The sequence below is a fragment of the Pinus tabuliformis genome, chromosome 7 (assembly GCF_031772625.1).
Source record: "Pinus tabuliformis cultivar Carrire ecotype Pingquan chromosome 7, CPIR1, whole genome shotgun sequence".
In the NCBI taxonomy this organism is placed as follows: Eukaryota; Viridiplantae; Streptophyta; class Pinopsida; order Pinales; family Pinaceae; genus Pinus; species Pinus tabuliformis.
In genome coordinates this window covers 1,723,225,781-1,723,252,712 of record NC_142293.1, presented here as the reverse complement: position 1 = coordinate 1,723,252,712, position 26,932 = coordinate 1,723,225,781, and positions in this window count along the sequence as shown.

The window sequence follows — 26,932 nt, the reverse complement described above, 5'->3', positions numbered from 1 at the left end:
GAGACAACTTGCAGCAGGTGGTTTTCACCCACATTGGGTTTCCACCTTATATCATGGTGTTCATGTGTGTGTTTTTTGTGTGATGATCTGTTCTGTTATACTGCACCTGTTTTACTATCATGGTTAATAATGTCCTGATGCATTTACTGAAGATAAGCTACTGAATCATAAGTTTTCTTGTTATACGCTGGTTGCTTTAGACAAAGTTGCGTGTACACGCTGTTTCACTTAACTGAAGTAGCGTATATGTTTCTGAGCATAAAATGAAAAAGTTTTTCTGATAATACTGATTCACCCCCCCCCCCCTCAGTATTATTTCCAACACATCATTGGCTGGTAAGCAGGCGATGTCTTTCCATGTTCGACTCCAGAACATCTCTCACATGGATCGACTTGTACTTTGAGTAAAGATCGAACGAGATTGAAGACCCCGGATCTAGTTTCATCCATCCGGGCTATGATATATATTCAGGAAAATAAAGACATCAAGTGTATATGGCTCTACAAGGGATGATGGCTCTACAAGAATCATTAGTCTACACTCAAACGATTGTTTGTCATATGTATATGAAAATTAATTTATAAAGTTGAGCATGGGAATGCCCGCCTCAGCTAGATCATGAAAATGTTATGAAGATAATGTATTGTATTGTATCTTATTACAGGTCGCCTTCCAGCTTGAAAAACTTCAGATCCTCATGATAAAGCATTTCACCCGACATCAACAGATTAACAACCTCATGCTTTAGGGGGCAACTGTTATAGACATTTTTGGGCACTGCAAATCCCCAATCATAAATGTCCATAAACCAAGGGCTCTTAAGTCCCTAAAAGTGTTGTTTCAACCTCTAAAAGAACAAGGTCAACTGATTACATCTTCTCCTAGAAGTTCTCCATGAAAAACTGCTCAGAACTGGTCAAAACTGGACCATCTCACCTGCTCCATGGTCAAAGTGCACTGCATCCAACCTAAATACACACGCGAGGTGCAGTGCATCTTGAAAAGCCCTTCTATGGGGTGTGATGAGCGAGAGTGGACAAATGGCAGGGTTAATCTGCAAGGTGGAGGATCATGGAATCTTCCATAAACTTCTCCTGTGACACTTGCCTCTCTGCATTCGCCCAGGGATGAGTAAGAGATCATCGATCTCCAAGTGGAATCAAGAACTATCAGAGAGAGGACACTAATCAAATCTCAAAAGCTGACTAACCCCCCTTGCAAACATCTATATATGGATCCCTCATCTCAGAGATCCAGAGGCTAGAATTTTGTATCTTGTAAGGAAGTGCTGATGGTTTCTTGGTGTAACATCATAGTGTTGGGTGATCTAAGCTTTTCATGAGGTGAAGAAGGGCTTTCTTGCTGAGAGGATGATGCTGGGTCAAAACAATTGGTTGTAATCCTCTTTGCTATTCTTGATTATTAATAAAGCTATTCAAGTTTCCCTCCACATTCTTGTATGAGTAATGATATATGTATTTGTGTGGTCAATATATATCTGGTCCTATATTGTTTATGATAATAGATCTATGTTTTTGGATAGTTTTATGCTGCTTTGATCCTACAGGTGCTCTTTGAAGCTAGATAGACGAGGAAGCTAGTGGCAAAGATCTATCAGAAGAGAGAGGAATCGAGCAGGGAACCAAGCGCAAGACAGAGGTTGGTCTCCTTTATTCCCCTCTTATCTATTTCTCATAAAGGAAAACTAAAGTAGTTTTAGTTTGTTTGTTTCTAAGGTAGCTACCAGCCTTAGTGGGACTAGCAGCTCTGCATAGACACTAGATTTGCCGATAACAACCCGGATTGAAAAACCACCTAAACTATCGCTTGGAATGTTAAAAACGCATGAAAAAGCATTAAATTAAAGCGCAAGGCAATGTGTGTCTACCTGGAACGAATTTCGGGACGAATGATGCACAGACGGGGCCGAATTTCGCTCGCCAACTTCAGTGCTCCAAGTTGCTCCACGATGAATTGAACAGTGCTATGGTAAAAATGAATGGGTTAATTCCTTTTTATAGTGAATTTTGCAAATTTAAAAGTTACATTTTATAAATGTGGGTTTTTCTCATGGTTTTTGCTATATGCATGGTCAAAATATGGTTTTTTAACTATGTTTTTATGAATATTGGTCATTTTATATCGAATGGAGTTACGTGTGACGTGTTTTTGTGCAGAGCTTCAGGTGGTGGAGTTATGACAGTTTCATATACACTCGATCCAGGAAAGTCATCTTTAAGCTCTTTTCCGACTTGAAGAGTGAAAAGATGGTCGAGTTTCCCTCTTGGCTCGTTAAAATAAGCAAGAGGCAGTCGCCTTTAAGCTCTTTTTCGACCGTTTAAACACAAAACGATTGTCGGGTTTTTGTCGTTTCAAGCTCGTTATTGGTTGCAAAACGACGTGCTTCCGACCACTTTTTACTTTTTCAGGTCAAATTCACTAATTACAAAAAGTACTCCTCTATCGTAATGGTCGGGCGATTCTTTCGAGTATCATTTTATACTTTTTCGGGCTCGAGAGACACAACTCTATGAAAAAGGACCCCCCTGGAGTTTTCTTTTTCGTGTCTTTTTCAAACTCTCTAAACATGAAAAAGACTCCGAGTTCTACCTATGTCGGCCTCGTTAAACCCTGACGACATTGGACTCGTCACCATGATGAGACTCGAGCTTCTCCTTCCTATGGCTCGTTAAAATATTACTAGGTTGGACTCCACAACAGGTTTATCATTGATTGTTTATGGCAGCTAGTCACTCTTGAACATCGACACTTTTGCTTCTTATCGGGTTGGGACATCCATACATCATCATTTGGCCTTCTGTGGGTTTGGGTTATCATTCTAGCCTCATTCCATTCGATTCATGCCGTCTCCATCGAGCCTCTAATCCCTTGGTGACTGAATGCTACCACCCCCCTTCCAGGGTCCTATCACCAACATGTTCAAGAGTATAATCCTTCTGCAGTTTACACCCTCGCCTTTTCTTCTGATACTCTGTTTCGCCATCTGCCTCTTGTTCCTTATCTCGTGTCATTGATGGGGGAACATTATGGCCCTCCTGCGACGGGTTGTCTCCTGTCGACATCAGCTCATTATCCAGGAGATTGATCTAGGGATCCCCTTTGGTACCTTAGAGCTTGCATGCCTCAATGGCAAGTTCATCGCACCCAATGGTCGACTTTCATCATTGGTCATCGATCAGGTGATTCCACGAGTGTTCGACTTCAGCTCCTTTTTCACACTTCGTGGATTGTGCTGGACAGTACCTTGAGAGCCATTGGCATTATTGGTGGTTTCTCTCGCGCTTGTTAATGTTTTTCATCATTGACTGGTAATCAAGCGATGTTATATCATGCTCGACCTCAGCACATCTATTCGCATGTTAGAATTTGTACTATGATCGGATGGGTTCAAGACCATGAACTCAGATTACACATGTTCGAGTTGTGTGGATTGGTTTTATGATTACATGACTCATTGATGGATGGCTGCGACCATACCTTTATCATCATCATGGTCTCATTAGCTGGATGGCTGCGTCCATACCATAGACCTGTTTCGTATGTCTTTTGGATGGCTGCGCCCATGCCTAGACTCCATGTAATTCATTATCAGAGATATCAGTTGTACTTGTGTGCAGGTTCTTCCAGATAGTGTTCCAGTTCAGTCAGTTTGTAAAGCATTTCACCCCTCCCTCTCTCTCGGGCTTTATACTTTAGGGGGAATCTGTTACACAGTAATTTTTCATTGTCTTCATCCCAGTCTTCCTACTGTATCATGATTCCAAAATTCATTCATGCTCATGCTCTCTGATGTTGCCAAATGACCCAATTTTCCAAAGTTTTCTGCCTCATCGCGTCTGTTGGCCAAATAAACGCGCTGAAGGGCGCTCCAAAATAGTCCAGAAGTGTTGACATCGTGGAAGTACACGTGATTCCCGTGATGGTTCAATTTCATGTGCCAGCGCATTTGTCACTTGTAGTTCCCCGCGATGACATGACTAGCTACGCTATTCAAAAGCAATGTCAGCGCGACAGACCAGTTATGTTCCTGCGATGATCCAGTTTGGGCAAGTTTGTTCCAATAGTCAGCCTTCCAGATGACTCCAGACTTGGTTGTTGGCCTAGTTTATGTCGCCCTCCTTTCTCTAGCATGGTTGTTCTTTGTGCTACCTTCCTTGGAGATAAGCTCATCCTACCGTCTTTCATGGAGACTCCTTCTCCTATTTAAACTCTCACCATTGCTATGAGCTACTAGTTTGGAATTCTTAGTCTTTGGAGTGTTGCTGGTGGTACTGTGAGTTTGCTAGATAGCTGGTGTGAGTGTGACAAGTGTGGGTTTGTTGAGAGGTTGAGGAAGGTTGTGAGGTGCCTTTGATCTTGTGTAAAACTTGTGAGTGAGAGAGACTTTTATTTTGGGAGATTCATCTTCAAGAGAGAATGCTTGAGGAACATGCTGGCTGGATCCCTCTGAGAAGGCTTGTGACGTCAAGACCCCGGTTGTAAGCTTTCTCTATTTCATAATTAATGAAATCAATGATATTTTCCTATGTCTTGTATGTAATGTACTAGATAGCTCATGACTTCTTGACTTTATGATTAAATAGATCATTGTTGTTCCAGTTACATGCTTTGTTGTATTTCCTTTGCATTGTTTCAGGTTGATTACTCATTAGAAGAAGGAAGCGGAAGCTGGAGCAGCGCAACGGAACTCCATCGACCACCGGTTGAGGTAGGCCTCCAACTTGAACTATTTAAGGAAAGCTATTGTTGATTTGTCCTTGTTTGTGACTAGACCCACTCTAGGGCTAGAGGGGTTGCCTCTGTCCGTAGAGGGAACACTTTCCTGCATCATAGAGGGATGGCAACTTCTTGTTCATAAACTAGTTTGAATGGTGTATGACTAGTTGACATTTTGTAGCATGTTATAGAGGCACATAATGATGATTTTCTAGTGCCAAATAGACAAGCACAATTTTATACAACTGATAATTACTGCCAATGATATATGATATTTTTTAGAAGCACTCTGGAATATCATTGATAAATTACACAAAGAAAATTCAATAGTTAGTTGAATGAAATAGTAAAGATCATAGTAGAAAAGCCATGCATAGTAGACACCAAAAGTTTTCCCTGGGAAACCCAAACTCAGGAGAAAACTAAACAATCCTTTATAGGAGAAATTTTTTAGTTCAACAAAAGTACAATATGATATTTCAATTCAAATATCGTCAATCGAGAAAAATAATTTAGCACTGGACAAACTTGGTAAAAGAGGGAAATTTTTTCCCTTCTAGGGCTGCCCAAAAATTTTGGGCGATCCTAGTCAAATAGGATAAAATTTGGCCTCCTGCAAATGCCTAGAAGCTTGGTCAAATTGCATAGAATTTTGTTCAAAATATGCCGAAAAACATGCAGTCAACTGCCTATGAGACTTGGTCAACTACCCAGAAAACACTCAATCAACTACCTAGAAAAGATCTTAGCCAGACTAGCCAGAAACTCGGTCAAGCTTATCAAACTGAGCTTGGTCAAACTACCCATAATAATATCAATCAAAATAAGTCAAATAGACCTCATGAAAACTTGGTCAAGGATGGTTAACGCTGGTCAAAATTTAGAAGGATTTTTCTCTATCTCACACATGTGAAAAAAAGGTTAGATGATTATTTGATCTGAATTGTGTCTAAATAATGGAGGTTGAATTTGAATTTATAGTGATCTAAAGTGGTGGGTTTAGACCAAAGGTCACATTTATTCACATGGTTGGGACAACTTAACCAATTGGGGATGAATTAAGCAATTTGAATTTAAATTTAAATTTAGTTTCTTGTATTTTAAATGTTAGCCAACTTATAGCTGGGGAATACCTTCCATAGCTACCCAAAAATGAAAACACCCTATTATCTAGGGAGGTAATCACCTTGACTTCCTCATATTTTCACTTTGTTAAACAATTTCTCCATCCCAAGAAAATGATTGAATGATTCTTCTATGTTAATGTATACATCCACTTCATGTTATATTATAGAACCACGTGGAAAGCATCCTGCATCAACATTATGTAAATGATCTAGTTAACCACTAGCCAAATACCCTTTGGAAAGGATCCATTCACCCACTATCCAAATACTCTTTTGCAATATGGTTAGGAACCCCCTGATTGGGGTAAGAAACAAAAATGGTCTTGAGTTACTAACCAACCAAGTCATCACTTGGAAGAAGGTCATTTATCCCTCATCAATGGTGAAACCATAGGCTAATTTACCATTCGTCCATGTCATCAAATGGCACTTGAATGGTAAAAATACTTCCCTGATGCTTTGGGGAACTCACTTTACCCACTAGCTAAGTAACTCTTGGAAATATGGTCGAACCTTTGCAAGACCAGCCTCGCAAATCCCGATGGCCTCCCATGGCGGATGAGAAGAAAGACGAGGGGGCAGGAGATCCCATCAAAATCTTGCTCGAAGAAGCCCTCGAGCAACAATGGAACGCGATGATGGACATCTTTGCGCAGATTCTTCAGTGGCTACCCAGAGGCGACGCATCGGCTTCCAACAGCGACTCTGGAAATGCCACACCCTTCAAGGTACAAGTTAATTTTGAAATCCCCATATTCGAGGGTCAAATAGACGCAGATGCCGTAGATAAATGGTTAAATCTGCTAGATGGGTATTTTTCTGTTCACGAATTTTCAAATCGGGAAAAGATTGTTTTTGCTCTTCTCAAAGCAGCCCCCCACGTCAAGGACTGGTGGGAAACCTACTGCGAGCAGAAGGATGAAAGTACAGGCTCACTATTTTCAGGCGCACCCACTTGGAATGACTTCCGGGATGCCATCAAGGAGCAGTACTACCCTGTCAGAAGCTATGAGGACAAATACATCAAATGGGCCACACTGCGGCAGGGACGAGACCAAGATGTGCCGGAGTTCACAAACATTTTTCATACCCTTCGCACACAGTTGGGTATCAAAGATTCTGAGCTGCATCTGGTACTCAAATACCGCGGCTGCCTACACAAATACATCCAGGAAGAGATGGGGTTCTTGAACATCCCCTTCGTGCCCGGGATTGTCACCGGGGGACTCGAACTCTGGGAGGGACGCCCTTGTGTTGCTCGTATAAAACGCCCAAGGAAGCTTTTAATTGTGGCATCACTAAGCTCAAAATGAAGTTGACACAACACTTGTCTTTCCATTGCCACGACCTCGTCACGAAAATATGTATTGTCAGTAATGTAGCAGAATTCTTCCACCTGGGGTGGGCTTATTTCCTCGTGTTTCGATGCAATCAACATGTAGGAAATGCCGACCAATTGTAATCTTTGCCTGACTGTAACATTACGAGAAAGATATCTGTCTATATAGGACACAGTCAAAAATAGGGTCTCTGGAACAAGTTTGTATTCCTCTGCAACCTCAACAAGCCAGTCTATCAATATTCCCCGCATGCTAGTACTTATGTCTTGCCGAACTACCTCCATGTAGTCCGTTGATGGCCTTCTCTTCTTCTCAATTTTGTGAAGATGGTCATAGATATCAGAGGCATAGAATGCGCACATCTGAGGATCTCTGTTATCTTCCAATGGCTTTGAATGATGCTTTGAAATGTACAGGTTCTGCAAGGTTTTCTTCTCCAAGGAAGCAATATCTGAAGCGCTGCAGTTGGGTATGCTGTGCCGAGTGAGGGGATGTTCAAGAACCCCATCTCTTCCTGGATGTATTTGTGTATGCAGCCGCGGTATTTGAGTACCAGATGCAGCTCAGAATCTTTGATACCCAACTGTGTGCGAAGGGTATGAAAAATGTTTGTGAACTCCGGCACATCTTGGTCTCGTCCCTGCCGCAGTGTGGTCCATTTGATGTATTTGTCCTCATAGCTTCCGACAAGGTAGTACTGCTCCTTGATGGCATCCCGGAAGTCATTCCAGGTGGGTGCGCCTGAAAATAGTGAGCCTGTACTTTCATCCTTCTGCTCGCAGTAGGTTTCCCACCAATCCTTGACGTGGGGGGCTGCTTTGAGAAGAGCGAAAACAATCTTTTCCTGATTTGAAAATTCGTGAACAGAAAAATACCCATCTAGCAGATTTAACCATTTATCTACGGCATCTGCGTCTATTTGACCCTCGAATATGGGGATTTCAAAATTAACTTGTACCTTGAAGGGTGTGGCATTTCCAGAGTCGCTGTTGGAAGCCGATGCGTCGCCTCTGGGTAGCCGCTGAAGAATCTGCGCAAAGCTATCCATCATCGCGTTCCATTGTCGCTCGAGGGCTTCTTCGAGCAAGATTTTGATGGGATCTCCTGCCCCCTCGTCTTTCTTCTCATCCGCCATGGGAGGCCGTTGGGATTTGCGAGGCTGGTCTTGCAAAGGTTCGACCAGTTCAAGAGGCATAGAATGCGCACATCTGAGGATCTCTGTTATCAGAGGCAATACCATATCTTGGGTATCAGAGGTATCAGAGGAGGCCCCCAAGATCTAAAAGATTGAAATGGATCTTGGGGGGAGAGAACCCCAAGATCTAGAAGATTGAAATGGATCTTGGGGAAGAGACCCCCAAGATCTAAAAACTTGAAATGCTAGAAGAAAAAGAGAGGAGAATGCCCAATAAACAAAAACCACAAAGAAACTTTTTATTAAAACCGATAATAATTGTAAAGGCTACATTGTGGCGGACAATCTGTCCTTTTACAAAATGTGACTTGTTACTTATAGTATTTTTCAGTTACAATACCACAGGTCAATTCCATGGGTGAATGAATACCATGGGTGGATTTTACAATACCACGGGCAGATGCCATTTACTATACCATGGGTAAATTCCATGGGTGGATTTTACAATACCACGGGCGGATGTCATTTACAATACCATGGGTAAATTCCATGGGTCGATGAATAATATGGGTGGATGAGTACCATGGGTTGATGCCATTTTCCATTTGGATCATTCCTCCCTCCTTAAGAAGCAATGGTCTCCATTGCGTAAAGTTCCCTCCTGCAAAGCCTTTGTTGAATATGAAGATCCACTGAAGATAAGGGTTTTACGTGGTTAACCCAAAACCCTGATAAATGAAGATCCGAGGATAGAGATACCCTGTAATGCTTCTGACCAACTGTGATTCTGACAGTGTGTGGCCTAGCAAATGGACTTCGATGAATTGTGGGTTTGTGGATGACCCATAACCATGAAGAACGAAGATCCGAGGATAGAGATACCCTGTAATGCTTGTGACCAACTGTGATACTAACAGTGTACGGCCTAGCAAATGGACTTCGATGAAGTGTGGGTTTGTGGATGACCCACAACCGTGATGTTGGTTGCTGATGAAGTAGCAGGTGCCTACATAGCCTGGGGTGGGAGGGCACATCTTCAAATAACCCAAGCCGATTGCTTCTATGTTGAAACTGATGAATGTGAAGCAGGTGCCTACTAAAGTGGGGTGGGAGGGCACGTCTCCAATGGAAACCCACTCCGAATGCTGCTCCAGAATTAAAATGGACATAACTCGGCCAATATAACTCAGAATATTTATTATAACCTGTTTTTGGAAGCAGAAGGACCATTTTGCATCTTCCCATGTGATGGAAATCCTTATCTAGGCACTCTGAGATCTCAGATTTGTGCTGCAACAGTTCCGCCGTCACAAAAATTCTGATAAAATAGCTGATTTTAAATCAGCGATATCTCCCACATCCGGACTCTGATTTGACCCATTTTTTTTTTGAAATTGGGTGATTTTTCGAGAGGAATCCAGATCTGGTATTTGATTTTGCAAATTTTGTACCAAATGTTTCATATCTGATCTGCAAAGTCGCCGCCCAAAAAATCCTGCAAAAAAAAAGAGAAAAGAAAAATTCTTCCTGCTTGACCCAAGAAAGTGCTTTGTGGAGGTTGTAGCACATGCCTGAAGTTTGTTGAATATTGCTGCAAAATTTGAAACTGAAACATGCATCAAACCCTCGTTCCCATGGAATCATAACCTGCTCCGATACCACTGATCCGGATTTAAACAGGAACGCAACAAATTACAGAGATAACCATATACACAAAGATGCAGCGGAAATAATACTTCATTTCATTAATGGAAAATATTGAAATATGCTTACAACCAGAAATGGAAATAAACCAGCTAGGGCGATGGTAGCTTATCTCTGAGAAGAGATGTGATGGCTACATGCCTCTGAACTGTGTTACAATGAGGCTCCAAGGCCTATTTATTGTTGAGAAACAATGGAAAACCCTTAACATTCCAAAACCTAACCCTAGGAGATGAAACGCCAAACTGTGGGCCCCGTTTGGGGGTAAATTGGTACATCAACTTCCTGGGGTCGTAACTTTGGCATATGATCTCCGTTTGACGCGTACAATAGCTCGTTAGAAAGATCTATCCGAGTACTACCACTTTGGGAGCCAACATCGGTCCATGGACCCATGTTGCCCTAGATTCCCAAAAAAACGTCGTTTAGGGCCTCAAAACGGCTCCGGAAGTTCAGGACCCGAAAAACTGCTAAAAATAGTAAACTGTGCTACAATTAAGGAAACTAACAATGCTGAGAAAGACAATGGTGGGGGTCCAGGTGGACTTGGCAGGTGGCCACCAATATCCACCTGGATCATTGTGTGTGGTTTGAACTCTTAGATTTTTTAGGCGTGTGATTCAATTGTTTGTTTCTTTAGAGACTTTAAGTGATTTTATTGAAATTTTATTTGTTTGCGTGTGAGTAATTAAATATTTAATCGTGGCTGAATTACCGAGACAATCCCATAGACTTCGGGGGCAACCTCCCTAGTATACACCAAGCCAGCTTGAAGGGCTACGAGCTCTTGTATCACCTAGTGATAGTAGAGTTGGGTCACTAGAAGCTGGAGAGTCATCTTCAGTTGTTCATCATGATTATCAAGTTCAAGCAACAGAGTATATTTCTAAAACAATTTCATTTTCCGAAGTTATTGGCAGCATTTCTCCTACTAGTGAATTAGTTGAAGAACCTAAAATTTCTGAGCCTGAGACTGAACCTACTGCTACTTCATGTTCAGGATTTGCTTCTCCAACTTCTAGTGGTCCTGGTCCACCCAGGGTAGGAAATATCATTACCCAAAATCTTCCTTCTGGCCTCATTTCTATTGAAGAACTTGTTAGTCCGGATGAAAATATAATTCTTCCTGAAAATCAACCAACTTTAGAGCTAGAGAGCATGAATCAATATTCTACAGTCCTTTTAGGAGTGATGCTTGGTACATATCATTAACAAATTTTTTAGAAAACCTGGGTCTGAGTTTTTCACCACCTCGAATTCCTTTTCATCAAATACCCAGAGGTTATTATCCTCCATTGAATATGTCGAGACAGTCATCTATGTTTTCCCAATCACTGGAAACATTTTTATATGGTGGTCCTTCTGTTCCTTTGGGGTACCAGTCACTCACTGGTACTTTTTCAGGAGCATCTCCTCAACCAATTGAACATGAGATATCCACTAGTAATAATGGAACTCAAGTGTTGAGCGTAGAAGAAATTCTTATGATGTCTGGTACTATTCCAAATCCACAACCTCAAGGTAGTCAGTTACCGCCTGGGGGGAAACCCCAAGGTAGTTAGTTACCGCCTGGAGGGCAACCTCAAGGTAGTCAGTTACCGCCTGGGGGGCAACCTCAAGGTAGTCAATTATCACCTGGTGGGCAACCTCAAGGTAGTCAGTTATTGCCTGGGGGGCAACCTCAAGGACAATACATATCGTCAGGACAGTACATACCTCAATGCCAACCCCAGACTCAGTACATACCTCAAGGTAAACCCTAGTATCAATATATACCTCAAGGTCAACCCCAGTTTCAGTACGTGCCTCAAGGTTATCAACCTCAAGGTCAGTACCCAAATCAAGGTTTCCAACCACCTTCTGGTCAACCATTTGTACAAGGAGCTGAAAATGTACCTCTCAATTATTAGCCCTACGCTCAGCCCAATTATGGTCCTCAATATGCACAACCTTTTATGGGTCCATACCCTGGAACGAATATGGTGTGGGATTCATCTCAATAGACTATGCAACCTAATGTGCAATTATCAAGTCAACCTGGACAACCTTTGGTATCTGGTCCAACCCTGCAACCTGTCCAGCCTACTGTTCAAACCTCTGCACCTGGTTTAGTTCAGTAGCCTGGGCCTAGTTTGCTTCGAACTCTGCCTCAAACTGCTGATGCAACTACTGCAGCTTCTGTTCAACCTACCACACCTGTTTCTGGAGTATTGGTAGCTTCGGTTTCTATTGTTCCTACATCAGTGCAAACTCCTCAAGCCTCTTTACCATAGTCAGGACCTATAGTTTAGACTTCAGTCACGATGCCTACAGGAAAAGCTGGTCCAAGTACGGTTGTCACAAGTCAACCACAATTTACTTATCAACCGTACCAGGGACAGTACCAATTTGGTCCTACTGTACAAAACCCAGTTTATCAGTATCAACTGTACCTTAGATATACTTATCAGCAACCTCAACAACCCCAGTTTGGTCCAGTTAATCCTAGTTTTCCGGGAGGTTATAATATTCCTAATGCAAATCCAATTCCAAGTTATCCTGGATATCCTCCTCCTAGGGCTGGTCTTGTTACCCAAGGTTTTCGAGACCCTAACCGTCAGTTACCTTTTATTGCAACTTTGGATTTACCTGATTTGTCACGCCTTACGAACGATCTGATTTACTATCTTCTGTATTGGCTGCCAATGCCTAATAAGTTGCCCAGTGATATCCCGAAGTTCGAGGGTAAGTCAGGAGAAGATCTGTCAAATCATGTGATGACTTATCACCTCTGGTGTGCATCTAATTCCATCATTGATGATTCAATTCTCTTATGTCTTTTTCAACGAACTCTAATTGGTCATGCTGCCAAATGGTACATTGAGTTACCATGAGGATGTTTTTATAATTTTAGTCAGTTAGCCACTTCTTTCTTAACTCATTTTCAGTTTCCTGTCAGATAAGAAAATGGCATGAAATTATTAACTTCATTAAAACAATCCATGTCCACATATATCTTTGATCATATTCGTGAATGGCGATGTAGAAGGCGTTTAGTGAAAGTTTTGATTCCAGATAAAATTTTAGCAGAATGGTTCATAAAATTATTATTACCTAAAATCACTGAGGATGTAGCTAAGGTAGGAGTTGTTACTGAAGAGCAAGTAATTGCTCAGGCTCAGTACCTTGACCTCGTCTATACGCAGTCAGGTACTTTACATGAAAAAATCCCTGACCTTCTGAAACACAATCAAATAACTGCAGCTCCTTCAGGGTCTCATGCCACTGATGGTATGATTGGTTCAGTTAGTACCAAAAGCAAGAAGAAATCTTCAAATAATTCTTCTCCTATTATAACTTTACCAGATTCCCCGTCAGGAGACTCTTTCGCTGAAATTCCTGCCGATATCCATGTCGTAGAATCATCTATGGCCAAATCAAAATCCGGTGGTAAAAAGAAGGGGAAGAAGAAAAATAAACAAAACTCAAAAGAGAAAACAAATAAAAATGAATCTACTAATGAGAAACATAAACCTCACTATCCTTGTCTCATTTGTGACGAGGAGCATTTTACAAGAGACTGCCCACATCGAGCAGAGGTTTCGAAAATCTTCAAAGGTTCTCAAACGCCTGCTATCTTGAAGGATCATTTTCCTAATCAAGATAGTAAGATGATCGGTTCTTCTTCAAATGCCTCAGAAGAACCCATTATGATGTCTCATGTTAGGATTGCGACATGATCGCAAGATTATGGTAGTAAAAATCTTGTTGGTGGTAAAGAAGCAGAATCTTCTAATTCAAACCCATCAACTACAACTCCTCCTGGTTCTAATCCGCTACAGATCGAGAAACCTAACCTTGACTTAGTAATCAAACTGCCTACTAAAGGTATACTTTGGAAATCAGCTTTCAATCCACATGCGAGAGCTGCTCAGAATTATAACATTATTGAAGACTTAGCTATTTCCCCTTTAGCAATGTCAGCTTTGGAGGTACTGCAATCATGCCCAACACAACATAAATTACTATTGTCTGCTATAGGAGCTGTTGATATTCAAGATTCGAACCTAATAATCTTCGATTTATAGAATAGTACACCCCACCTACCTCATCAAATGGCTTTCTAGATTCCAGTGTTAGTAAAAAACAGACCTTGCTTTTGGACTGTGATTGATGAGGGAGCTTCTACGTGTATTATGTCAATCCAGTGTTGGAGATCGCTTGGTTCTCCTACACTCAATCAGTCTCCGATGATTCTAAAGGATTTTTATGGCCAAGGGTTCCATCCTTTTGGAATTTTGCAGGATTTACCTATAGGGGTCGAAGGTAAAACTGTAAATCTAGATGTGGAAGTGGTTGATGCCCCTCTAGATTACAACCTTCTCTTGGGTCACAGTTGGTCTTACGCTATGAATGCTATTGTTTCATCGGTCTTTCGGCTTATCAAGTTTCCTCATAATGGAAAGATCATTACGATAGACCAACTGAATTATTTCTCATCCGACCCAGCCTCTTCAGATAGTATTCAACATGTTGGTAAAACAACTATCCCTTACAAGGATGTTGGGGTAGGTTTGATTAAAGATTCTGGTTTACTAGGAACTTTTTCCTTCCCTCCTCTTAATGTATCACCTTCTATTGCAACTATTCATATGATTTCATCGAACACTATTGCTTTTGATGATCCTTGGATCGTACCTTCCGATTTTGAGGTGGATTCATTTAATGACGCAATGCCTTTGAGTCCCTTTGAAATTGCATATCAGGTTGTATAGTCGTTTTCTGACTCTTGTTCAACCGAAACTGATCCAATGAATGTGGTCCATGGGGAATCACTTTCAATATCAACCTCAGCTTCAACAACACTTTCTGATCCTGTTCATAATGATGAGCAGATTCGTGAACTTTTATCTGTTGATGATTTACCATGGGAAGATCTTCTTCATCGATCTTCGTTTTTACCTAAGCTTGATCATTTTGAAAATGATTTTTCATCTATTTTTACCACTCACTATGTCAAAGAACCACAGAATCCATTGCAACATCCTGATTCTGAGTTAAATTTGGGAAATATCTCTCAAACGGTTCCTATTGACATTTCAGTTAAATCTGGAATTACTGAAAACATTCATATAGGTGCTTCTTGTACAAACGATGAAATCCAAACTTATAAAGCCCTATTTCAAGAATTCTGCGATGTGTTTTCCTGGTCATATGAAGAAATGCCAGGAATTGGTCCATCAATTATTGTCCATGAAATTAAAACTTACCCAAATGCTAAACTTGTCCGTCAACGTTTGCGTCAGATACATCTGAGAAAAGCTGCTACTATTAAAGTTGAAGTTGAGAAATTACTTCGAGCAGGTTTCATTTATCCAATTCCTTTAACAAATTGGGTATCGAATATTGTTCCCGTTAACAAAAAAAAGGAACGATAAGAATATGTATCAATTATAGCGATATTAATCGAGCTTGTCCTAAAGACAATTATCCATCCCCCTATATCGATCAAATTATTGATGATTGTGCCGGCAGTGAAATGTGCTCCTTTATGGATGGTTTTTCCGGTTACAATCAAATCAACATACTCCCTATTTATCAACCTAAAACGGATTTCATTTGTCCATGGGGGACATTTGCTTATTGCAAATTACCTTTTGGATTGAAGAACGCTGGAGCAACTTTTCAAAGGAATATGTCTTACGCATTTCATGACATCAAGCACGTTGTGCAGCCTTATCTTGATGATTTACTTGCCCATTCATTACGTAGAGCCGATCATCTCACTCATTTACGAGCCATCTTTATGAGATGTAGGCATTATCGAATTAGGCTAAATCCACACAAATGTGTATTCTATGTAGAAACAGGTCATTTACTGGGATTTGTCATTTCAAAAGCCGAAATTCGTGTCGATCCCTCGAAGGTTGAAGCTATTGTCAAATTACCTCCTCCTTCGACTCTTCGCCGACTCCAAAGTTTGCAAGGGAAAGCAAACTTTTTACGTCGTTTCATTCCTAACTACGCCAAGATAACGAAAGGTTTTACCAAGTTGTTGAAATAGAATACTCCATTCTTTTGGGATGATATAGTTGACAAATCTTTTGATGCACTTAAACACGCATTAACCCATGCACTATTATTGCATCTTCCAAATTACAACTAGGATTAATTTTTGTACCTCGACGCTTCTCATTCTACCATTGGGATGGTTTTAGTTCAGGAAGATGAATTCAATAATGAACATGTGATTTAATATCTTAGTCAAACTCTGAACCCAACTGAGCTTAAATATTCGCATTGTGGAGAAATTGGCCTTGGCAGTTGTTCAAGTTGTCCAAAGATTTCGTCATTACATCTTATTACGCAAAACCATGGTAATTTCTGACTGTAACCCTATGATATACATCTTGACCAAACAATTGCTAAAGGGAAAATATTCCAAATGGATATTTATCTTGCAGAATTTGACTTGGAATTTGAAAAATCCAAGGCAAAGAAATCTTTGGCTTTTGCAGAACTGATGTGTGATTTCCCACGTATTGATACAGAATCTGTGGTGGAAGAGCCCATTGCAGACAAATCCTTGTTTCTAATCAGTACTCTTGATCCATGGTATGGAGATATTATTGTTTATCTCCAAACCCAATCTTTTTGGCCTAAAATCTCACGATCTCAGCGACGGAAAATACGTTTCCAATCACAACAATACAATATTATTGGAGATACACTCTATCATTGTGGGGCGGATTCTGTTTTCCGACGTTGTCTAACTCATGAAGAAGTTAAAAAGGTTCTGAATAACTTTCACTCTAGAGCATGTGGTGATCATATGTCTGGGTATGCCACAGCCCAAAAGATATTACACGCTGGTTATTTCTGGCCATCCTTATTCAAAGATTGTATCTATGCAGTACGAAAATGCCATAATTGTCACATTTTTTATCGTAAGAGGCGTGCTCCACCCACTCCTCTCCACCCTATAATTGCTGGCGGTCCTTTTGAAAAGTGGGGTATTGACTTTATTACATGTAACCCTCACTCGGACGGGGGGCATGCATATATCATCCTAGTGCTAGATTATTTTACTAAGTGGGCGAGGCGGTGCCTACATTTTTGGCAGATGGAAAAATTGCCGCAAATTTTGTATTCAATCATATAATTGCTAGATTCAGTGTTCCTCAAGATATTATTACTGATCATGGAAGTCATTTTCGAAAAATCATGACGACTGAACTGACAGATCAACTTGGCCTGAGTCACAATAGTTCTAATCCATATTACCCACAAGCTAATGGTCTGGTTGAAGCTATCAATAAAGTTCTAGTCACTATGATCCAACAAATCATTGGTATTCATTGGTAGAATTGGCATAACATGTTATTTTTAGCATTTTGGGCATATCGAACCTCAGTGAAAACATCAACTGTTTTCACTCCTTTCCAACTGGTTTACGGTTTGGAAGCAGTGTTACCTATTGAATGCAAAATTCTGTCATTACAAATAGCCATAGAATTACTCCCAACCACTTCTGAAGAGGAGAAACTCATGCAAAATGGATAAAAGCTCAGTAAGACCAAAATGTTACACCTTGTAATTTTTCGGAAGGAGACCTAATTTTACTATACGATCAAGAAAATGATAAGCTAGGGGCTGGAAAATTTGTACCTATGTGGCATGGTCCCTATATTGTTAAGCAAAGATGGCAAAAGGGGCCTATGAATTTGTAGATTTTGACGGTGTCTCTTTGGGTAAACCTAGAAATGGGCTTTATCTGAAGAGATATTATGCTTAAATTTTGGTGTGGAGTTTTTGTTAGATTAGTTTCTTTCTAGCTGGTTTGTTTTAGATTAGAAAAGTGTGCCTAGTTTAGAGAGTGCTTTTATCATTATTCTTGCTTATCTTGATTTTACTCTTGATATTGCAGATGTTGACGTCTCTTCAAACATACATTGGTTTTGCTGATGGTGCTTGTCATAATACACGAAACATTTCTTCCATAGCTTGGGTTATCTATTCACCCTTTGATGAGTTAGTATCTATGCATGGGGTAAGCCTCGGTCAAACAATGAATAACATTGCAGAGTATAGTGCAGTGATTGGGTTATTATCTGAATCCATCTCATTTTAGATTCGGAGTTTGATTGTTAGGTTAGATTCTAAACTAATTGTATTACATCTTAACAGGGTTTATGCCATTAGAAATCTAGTGTTATTAAGATTACTTTTAAGAGTTTGTCTCTTGGAACGTGAATTTGATTACATTGAATATTAGCATATTCCAAGATATTTAAATACATTAGCAGATGCAGTTACTTCTCGTATGATAAATAGACATTTGCAATAATCAAAACAGTAAATTTAAAAAAATTCAATAACATGTTACACAAGATAGCCAGTAATAATGATATATCATAGCATAGTAGAGGTGTGTCAAATATACATCGTCTTCGATCATAGTTTGAAAAACACCTTATGATCGGCAAAAATGATAGTACAAAAAGACATAAAATGTCATATGAGTCTACAAAAGCGATCATCCTATCCCCGGTGATGATCACAATAAGAAACCACTACTCGGGCAACCCCGCAAAGAAACCTCCTAAAAGGTCCTAAGACCCCAATCACATATCGCTGTAACCTAAGTGGAATATCATCTATGCTAGTCTCTAGAATATCTGCTATCAAATGCTCTAGATGATTCTCCAATTTGGTCAGGGTCTTTGTAGATTGGTCCTATGGGGCTAGTACTATTGTAGTTGGGTGTCTCCTCTCATAAGGCTATAGAGTGGCTGGTCATTGTGGACCCACATCTACATTTAAAATTTTTTGTTGTCAGTTTTGGACGATTTAAAAAAAAAAAAAAAATTAGCTAAAACTTAGAAAGTGTTGAAAATGATTTTACCTGAATCATCCCACTGCTCTCCTGGTGGAAGAATCATGTCTGGGTCATCGTGATAATCCATCCCGGCATATGGAAAATCCTGAATCACAAAAATTTGGTTCCTCAACCAACGAAAATACGCAGGCGGAAATTGAACAACCTCTGAACCCTTCTCAGGATGACGGGCCATCACTACAACCCAACACATTATTCTAGGCTATCGAGGAAGACCAGCCTCAACAGAAAGCTACTGTGGGACCAGCATAGGGACCCTCTCTAGACCAAAGCTCACAACCAGGAAACCGTATCCAAAGTTTTTTAGTTGTCTGTTCTTTGCTCTAGTTAGTTGGCCTTTTACATTCACCACCATAGCTTTGCACCAATTGAATATGGTACCTCGATAAAAGTCTATAGCCATTTGCATTTGGGATCCAGTAGCTATGTGCAATGCTACACTCCCGCATAGTCTGGTGACAGTGAACGCAATAACCTTAAGTTCAGGACGGACGATAGTTTTAATATCGATCCGTTTTTCCTCTATTTGATCATTGCAAAACTCTAATCAGAGACTACCGACAGACTGGCCACCTGGCCTAGTCCCGAAAAGACATAATCGTTCGCCTCTCTTGGGAAAACTAGTCAAAAGATATATGCCCTCTAGCTCAATTTCGAGCCGGTGGCCATCAATCATGAAACACTAGTCCTGTATGTTCCACCTATCTACCAACCATTGCAAAAAGTCTACTTGGGCCCTCATACCCGGTATGGCCCAGAACTTAAACAGTCGGCATGCTCTCAATGCATTCAATGTGGGTGGATGATTTATTGTGGCAAGATCCACATCCTCATGCTCACATTCCTGCCAAATAAGCATTTTGTATGTCCTACAATGCAAGAAAGACACATTAGAACAATTTAGTTCAAAAATTTTTGGGCAGAAATGGAAAAATTTGAATTTTTAAAATCCATTTCACGGGGTCCGCACCTACTGGTTACAGACAATGCGTAGGTCCGCACTCGTCGTGAGAAATAGGTGCAGACCCATGACTTTTTTCTTTGTAGAAAAAAGCCATGGTCTGTAGGGGCTGCATGTTGCACCTGCGGACCCCCGCGAGCGATTTTCTAAACCAAATTCTCCTTTAAAAATCAATTTTAAAGCCTAAAAACGAAATGTAAATGGTTGAAATGCAAGATAAGGATGATGTGGATTACTTGGTGCTGACGGTTTTCGATTCCAATGGACGGATTTTCTACAATCTTCATAGGAAGTTTCTTATCCAAAAGCTCTCACTTCTCACTCTGAAATCAAATGGTAAAAATGAATTTACAAAAGCCCTTTTTATAAGATTTTTTGAATAAACGAATTTTTAATTTATTTATTTTTTACTTTGAAAAGGTAACATTTTGATGCATTTTTATTTATCTTAAATAGGTATGAGTAATGTTTTGAGTTTTTGTGCAGAGTATTGGATTTTTCGGGGAAAATTGATCATTTTCAACAAAGAGTACTTTTATCACTTTTTCGAACTCTTTCAAAAATTTATGAAAAAGCGAAACATTGGAGTCCACTTTAAGCTCTTTTCTGACTCGTAAAATATGAAAATATTGCCGAGTTTTTTCCTTTTTAACTCATTAAACAGAATTAAAAAGGCGGTCCACTTACAACTCTTTTCTGACCATATAAACATGAAAAGATTGCCAGACTTTTGTTTTTTCAAGTTCGATATTGGTTATAAAATGACGTGTCTTCGATCACTTTTTTACTTTTTTCAGATCGGGCCCACTAATTATGAAAAGTACTCCTTGATCATAATGGTCAAGCGGTTCTCTGAAGTATTATTTTATACTTTTTTGGGCTTGGGGACCCAGATTTATGAAAAAGGACACCCATGGAGTTTCCTTAAGTTTTATTTCTGACTCCCTAAAATTGAAAAACATCGAGTTTTTCCTATACTGGACTCATTAAAATTTAACAGTAAAGGACCTGTTCAATTTCAAACAGGAATGAGCCACTCCTTCTTAGGGTTCGAAATTTAAACTGAATTGGACTCATCCAAAGGATGAGCTTATAAACAAGAAAATGTTATCCTCCCCAAGCTTGTCAAAAATAAAACGGTACTTGCTAGAAATGGTGGGGGAAAAGAGAGAAAAATGAACTTGTTTGTTACACTTTGTGTTTTAGAAAAGTAGTTAACCACTCTTGAACACGACAATTTTTATTCACCAGGGTTGGGAAATCCTTTGCCTGACAGTTAATCAAACCATAATGAAAGTCTTCAGCTGGTTTCTGGGTATTAGCGTTGGGTCAATTGTCACCAAACCATCTGTAGTGTCATTATGTGTTCAAGAGGTCAGTTCAAATAAACCATTCATCTGCAAAATATCTTTCATCCATTTTTACCATCCCTGAATTAGTCCTTGCTAAATATATTTCTTCAAAACTTGATCTATGATTTCGTGTTGTGGGCTTTCCTACAACAGATTGCTTTCTATCGAATTCAGCTCATTATCTAGAAATATGATCTAGAAATCATTAGTACCTTGGAATTTGCATGCCCTAATGGCAGGTTTCTTGCCTTTGACGATAGTTTGCATCATTGACCTTCGATCAAAGGATTTTGTGACATGTTCGACATCAGCTCATTTATTCACATTTCATGGATTATACTAAGTACTTTGAGAGCCATTGACATTACTGGTGCTTTCTCTCACACTTGTTAACAGTTCACATCATTGACTGGTAATGAAGTGGTTTCTACCATGTTCAACTTCGACACATTCATTCACATGGATAGAATCGTACTAGTTCGGGAAGCAGAAATCTAGACCCTGGATCTATTTTCTACCTTCCAAGTTGTGAGGAATTTTGTTATTCATTATACAATGGACTATTCATAAACAGATGGCTGCACCCATACTGTGTCTACATATTTCTATACTTGTGATGCATTACAAAATAATTCCTGTATCAGAACAATTTAGTCAGTTTTCTAGTCAATTTTGATCCGAGTATGAGAATGCCTACCTCAGTGATGATATGTTCATATATATATATATATATATATATATATATATATATATATATCTACATATATATATATATATCTACATATATATATATATACATTTATATATATATATATATACATATATATATACATATATACATATATATATATATATATATATATATATATCTATATATTGCATTGAATGTTTTTATAGGTTTCGACAGGGGTGTCTGCAAGATGATCCTTGAAATGATAAAGTACTTCACTCTTCATACATGAAAGACTTCATCTTCATCTATTACAGACTTCGCACTTTAGGGGGCAATCTGTTGCACTAAAAATCACCACCTTGACATTTTGCAATCTGTGTGAGTCCATTACCACTCATACTTTCCTCCTTTGCAAGTATTGAGCCTCAGTTCTTCATATCAAGCCTTTAAAATAAGAGAAAGTCCTCAAAAGTCTCTAAAACTCTGGTTCCGCATTTTCTCTTAGCATTACCTGCGGTCCTGCACCTAATGGTCATGTCTCCTGCGCACCTGACCGCTCTGTTCCTATGTTATGGGTGCGGACCCCTGTAAAAAGTTAAAAAGGCGCAAGGATATTCTTAAAAACTCACTTTGAGTCATTTCTAGAAGCTTCTGGAAGGAATCTTGAGGTGGCAAGTTTTCTCCCTTAAGGTTCATGCATCCCATACCTTAAGGAGCTAACCCCTTTATGTGAGGAGCTTATCCCTTTGAAGGAGGACTCTATCCCTTCATAGGTAGACCTGTAACCTCCTTCCTCTGCACTATAAAATGAAGCATTGGGCTGGTTACTGGGAGGTTAAAAGATAAATATGTTTGAGGTGAAATGCTGCTGGAACTTAGTCTTCCTAATTGAGCTTTTATGAGGAGAGATTACATACCTCTTTGATCTCATTTGGAAGAGTGTAAGGCTTGTCAAAGTAAAGGAGATTCATGTTTCGGACCCTAGGAAGAGCTTGTTCAACATCAAGGCTGAAAAGGTTGTAAGTTTCTTCTATTTCAAAGTTAATGCAAATAAGCTTGTTTTTCTCAATAAGCTGTGTTTTATGGTTTATTTTGTGGATTCCTTGATCACCACAATGAACATGATTTATGATATTAGCTATGCAAGTGTTATTTGGTGTTTTCCTGTTTGTGTTTGCAGGTTCTCAAAAGGAAACTCTTTCGGACGGTTGAAGGATGGTTGCTACAAACTAGCGTTGGACTTAAGGTAGGGTCTAAACACCTCTATAGTTTTTATTAATGAATCGTATATGTTTAGAGAAAGATAGATTTGCTTGTATGCTTGTTGCTAGATATCTTTAGATACCATGGAGATTGGCCTTGTCCGCAAGATCGATTTATCCGGCCAACAAGATTAGATAAATTCATCTTGGGGTGCCTGCATAAAACACAACATTTGATTGCTTACTCAATATCCTAGTCTACCTATCAGCTGCCATTTTCTTTCAGCTCCACTATTTCCTTACCTCTTCTTATTTTCACTACTATTTTTTACTGTTCTAGTTGTTCCTATATTCCCATGTCGAAGAGTTTCAATGTCTGGAACTTCAAGTGTTTTCTCCCAACAAGCAGCAAAATTCCGTCTTTGACTAGAATATCTTAATGAGAAAAAGACTTGGCTTGGGTGGGTACTCTTAATTCATGTCCACCTTCATGGCCATTGCGTACCGAATCATCCATGGGACTCCACCTCCCAGAATACTCCCACATCCAAAAGAGTTCCTCCAACTCAACAAGGAAGTTTCCGTAGGAGACTAGTACCTCTATGAGGATTACACAGAAATTTGATTTTATGGTTGTGAACTTCCTCAATATTGTATGCTAGTGTTCAAGCCTATGAGGATCTTCACCCTCAAGTTCATTTGACAGGTCCTCAGTGTAGACTGGCTCCACTTTGTAGCAGTAAAGATAGGCTACATATTGAAAATGGGACAGCCTGTAGGCCCTTTTGTGGTAAACACAAGGCATTCTTTCAAAGTAGCTGAGGACTTACTTGAATCCATGAAGTTTGAAATGGGAGAAACTTGGCATTATGACCTCTAAGCCATCCTTGATTGAAGAAGAGAAAATATTAAATCTTCGACTTATGTGCATGATCCTAAGCCTAAAATTGAATGGAAAGCTAACTTTGATTCTTGGCCTCTTAATACAGAGATGGAGACCGAATCCCCAGTCATCATGGTAAGAGAATTAAAGAGGACCAATGACTCACTAGGGGAGAATGACATGGAGGAAGAACATGTCACTAAAAAGGAAAGAAGTCAAGGTTTGTGACTTGAATAGGAACACGAATAGGAAAAGGGTAAGGAAGAAGAAGAAATGGGTATACAACTGGAGAAACCAATGTCTGACCATCCATGCTTCCAGATAGTTATGGAGATTCCACTAGTAGCCTCCCCTACATCCTCAACCGAAGTAGTCATCCCAGATCCCGAAGCCAGTATAGATGTTGTAGGGTTAAGTTGGTCTCTAGGAAAGGCTATTCATGTTAACAATAGGAAGGTCAAGGACACAATACATATGGAAATGGATTCTAATTTAACTCCTCGCCACAATATAATGCTATCCTCTATGGACCTAGAAAAATACGAAATGAGGATAATACTTCAACATCCATCAGTATAGTCCCTGCCCATAGGGCCTCAGTTCTAGAATTTGGATGTCACCCTAGACTTAACAAGTGTCCCTTTAGTAGACAAAGTTAATTTACAAAAGTAAGTTGGGGAGATGCTATACAATGATCTAGGTAAGAACCTCATGAAAACCAACAACTCTAAAACATATATAAAGAAAGTCTCTACTATGTTGAAAATGGAAAAGATAAAATCTAGAGCACTATTGTTACAGAAGGAGCCTTATAAAGAGTTGATCAGTAAGTTGGGTATAGATCCAGAGGACAAGTAAGTAGTGGAAATAGTTTTAAAATAAACTCAACAGGAAAATAAGGAACTAAGATGAAAGCTAACGATGGAGAAGGAGGCACTAATGAAGGAGCTGGATGAGAGTAAGGATAAGGTATTGGCCTTGGAACATACAGTGATTGAACTACAAAACAATATTTCCTCCCATGTTTGTATGATAGTATTCCTTAAAGATCCTCAAAATCCCATTGATCACCTCACCGAGGCACTAATTGATCTTCAAATTTCCAAAGGAGAACTGAAGAAGATCCAAAGGGATTTGGATGCTACTAAATCCCAGTTATCTCAGAAGGAAAATGTTGGGAGCGGGATCACCCAAGGGAAGTTTTGGGGCTAAAAGCCCATGTTTGAGCCAAATTTTGTAATAAAATTGTAAAGACTCCGCATTTTGTGATCGCGGAGTGTGAAGGTGTCATGTGTCATGAAGGGTAGTCTGCCCTTAGTTTGGTAAAGTAAATTTGGCTGTAAGAGATCTACCCATGGTCCACAGACCATGGGATTGTATAAAAAGAGATAAGGTCTAAGTAGTTTTAGAGACAGAAAAGAATCGATCATGTAAGAGAGTCGTAGCTCTGAAGAAAAGAAGCCTAGGTCTTGGAGGCTCTGCAGCTGAGTGTGCAAAGGCCTAGGGTAGAAGTTCGGAGATGAGTGTGTGGACCCCTGTAGCTATGTGCACAAGGTAGATAAAGTTTGTAAACACTTGGAAGATATCAATAAAGACAAATATTCAGCAATTCCCGTGTCTTTATTTTGTTGATGCATCTTGATATGTTATGTATGAATTTCCTTAATTATGCTTATGTGATGCGCTAATGAATGCAATTACATTGAATAATTGAACGCATTTGCGAATATATGTTTACGTGGTGTTAACTACAATTGTTTGATAAGATAATAAAGTCACATAGATTAGGAATCTGCATAGCATGCTACCATAGCAGCGTGAAAGTACCTGAGAAGCAGGTTAGGGCTGTGCGAAGGATGATCAGACCCTTTCACGGAGGTATTGAAGGGTAGAATAAGGGGCTAGTTTGGCCAGCCCTAGAGCTAAGTAACCTGCTTGAAGGTAGGGATAGAGGGAATCAAATGACATCACAACCATCTCAAGGTGCAAAAACTTGGTTCCAGCATCCCCCCATACTACTTCGGGTGAGACTTCGGTCTGCGCTCCACAGGCTGATGCCGAAAGGGCCAGTAGTGTAGGGATTTTTTTGGCTAATTAATGTTGAACCTGGGTCAGGCCCCCTCAAGCCAACAAATGGTTCTATTGATAGGACTGGAATCTGCATAAGAGATGTGTGATGTCGTATCACTGGAATCTAACTAAGAAAGAGATCGGAGACTGGTTGGGTAGGAAGATCCACAAGTTTGTGGCGTAGGAGAAGAGAAACCCGTGACTAACAAAGGAACAAAGGTTGGATAGATACTTGTATACAGAGATCCACGAGATCTTTTTCTGCTCCTTCCCAATTGAGCTATACGAGTGGATTGTGAAGCTAGCAGATAGCTAAGGAAGGTGGAAACTTGACGGTCCTATTGTTTGGACCCCGGAGCTAGTACAAACGTTGGAAGCATCTAATGACAAGATTGCCCATGCTATCAATCATTGGTTCAATCGTGTCATAGGTAGATTTGTGACTGAATTCACAATCGACACCTCAGTCAGCTACAGCGAGGCGGAGCAACGTTTTTTCAAAGGACCGTGAGGTAAGTATGTGAAATATTTGAATACTTGGATTAAAATGCTATTGTGCGAAAAAAGGGTTATGCAACTACCTTGATATTTGGGACTACGTTAAGTGGAAAAACATACAATAATGAAGGAAAAAATGGTTCGGAGTATAGTCCACTGATTTCACCTCCGCAAGGTGACGAGGAAGAGATAGCAAAGATTTCTTCATGAAGTGCTATCTAGTTAATAAGAGAAGGATTTTTGTGAATACCACCTCCACCCACACCGCCTCCGACGTCACCACCATCACCTCCAATTTTACCTGTACCACCTCCACCTCCACCGTAGTTCAGTATGGAAAACTCAGTGAAGCTTCCTTTGTTCAAAGGCTT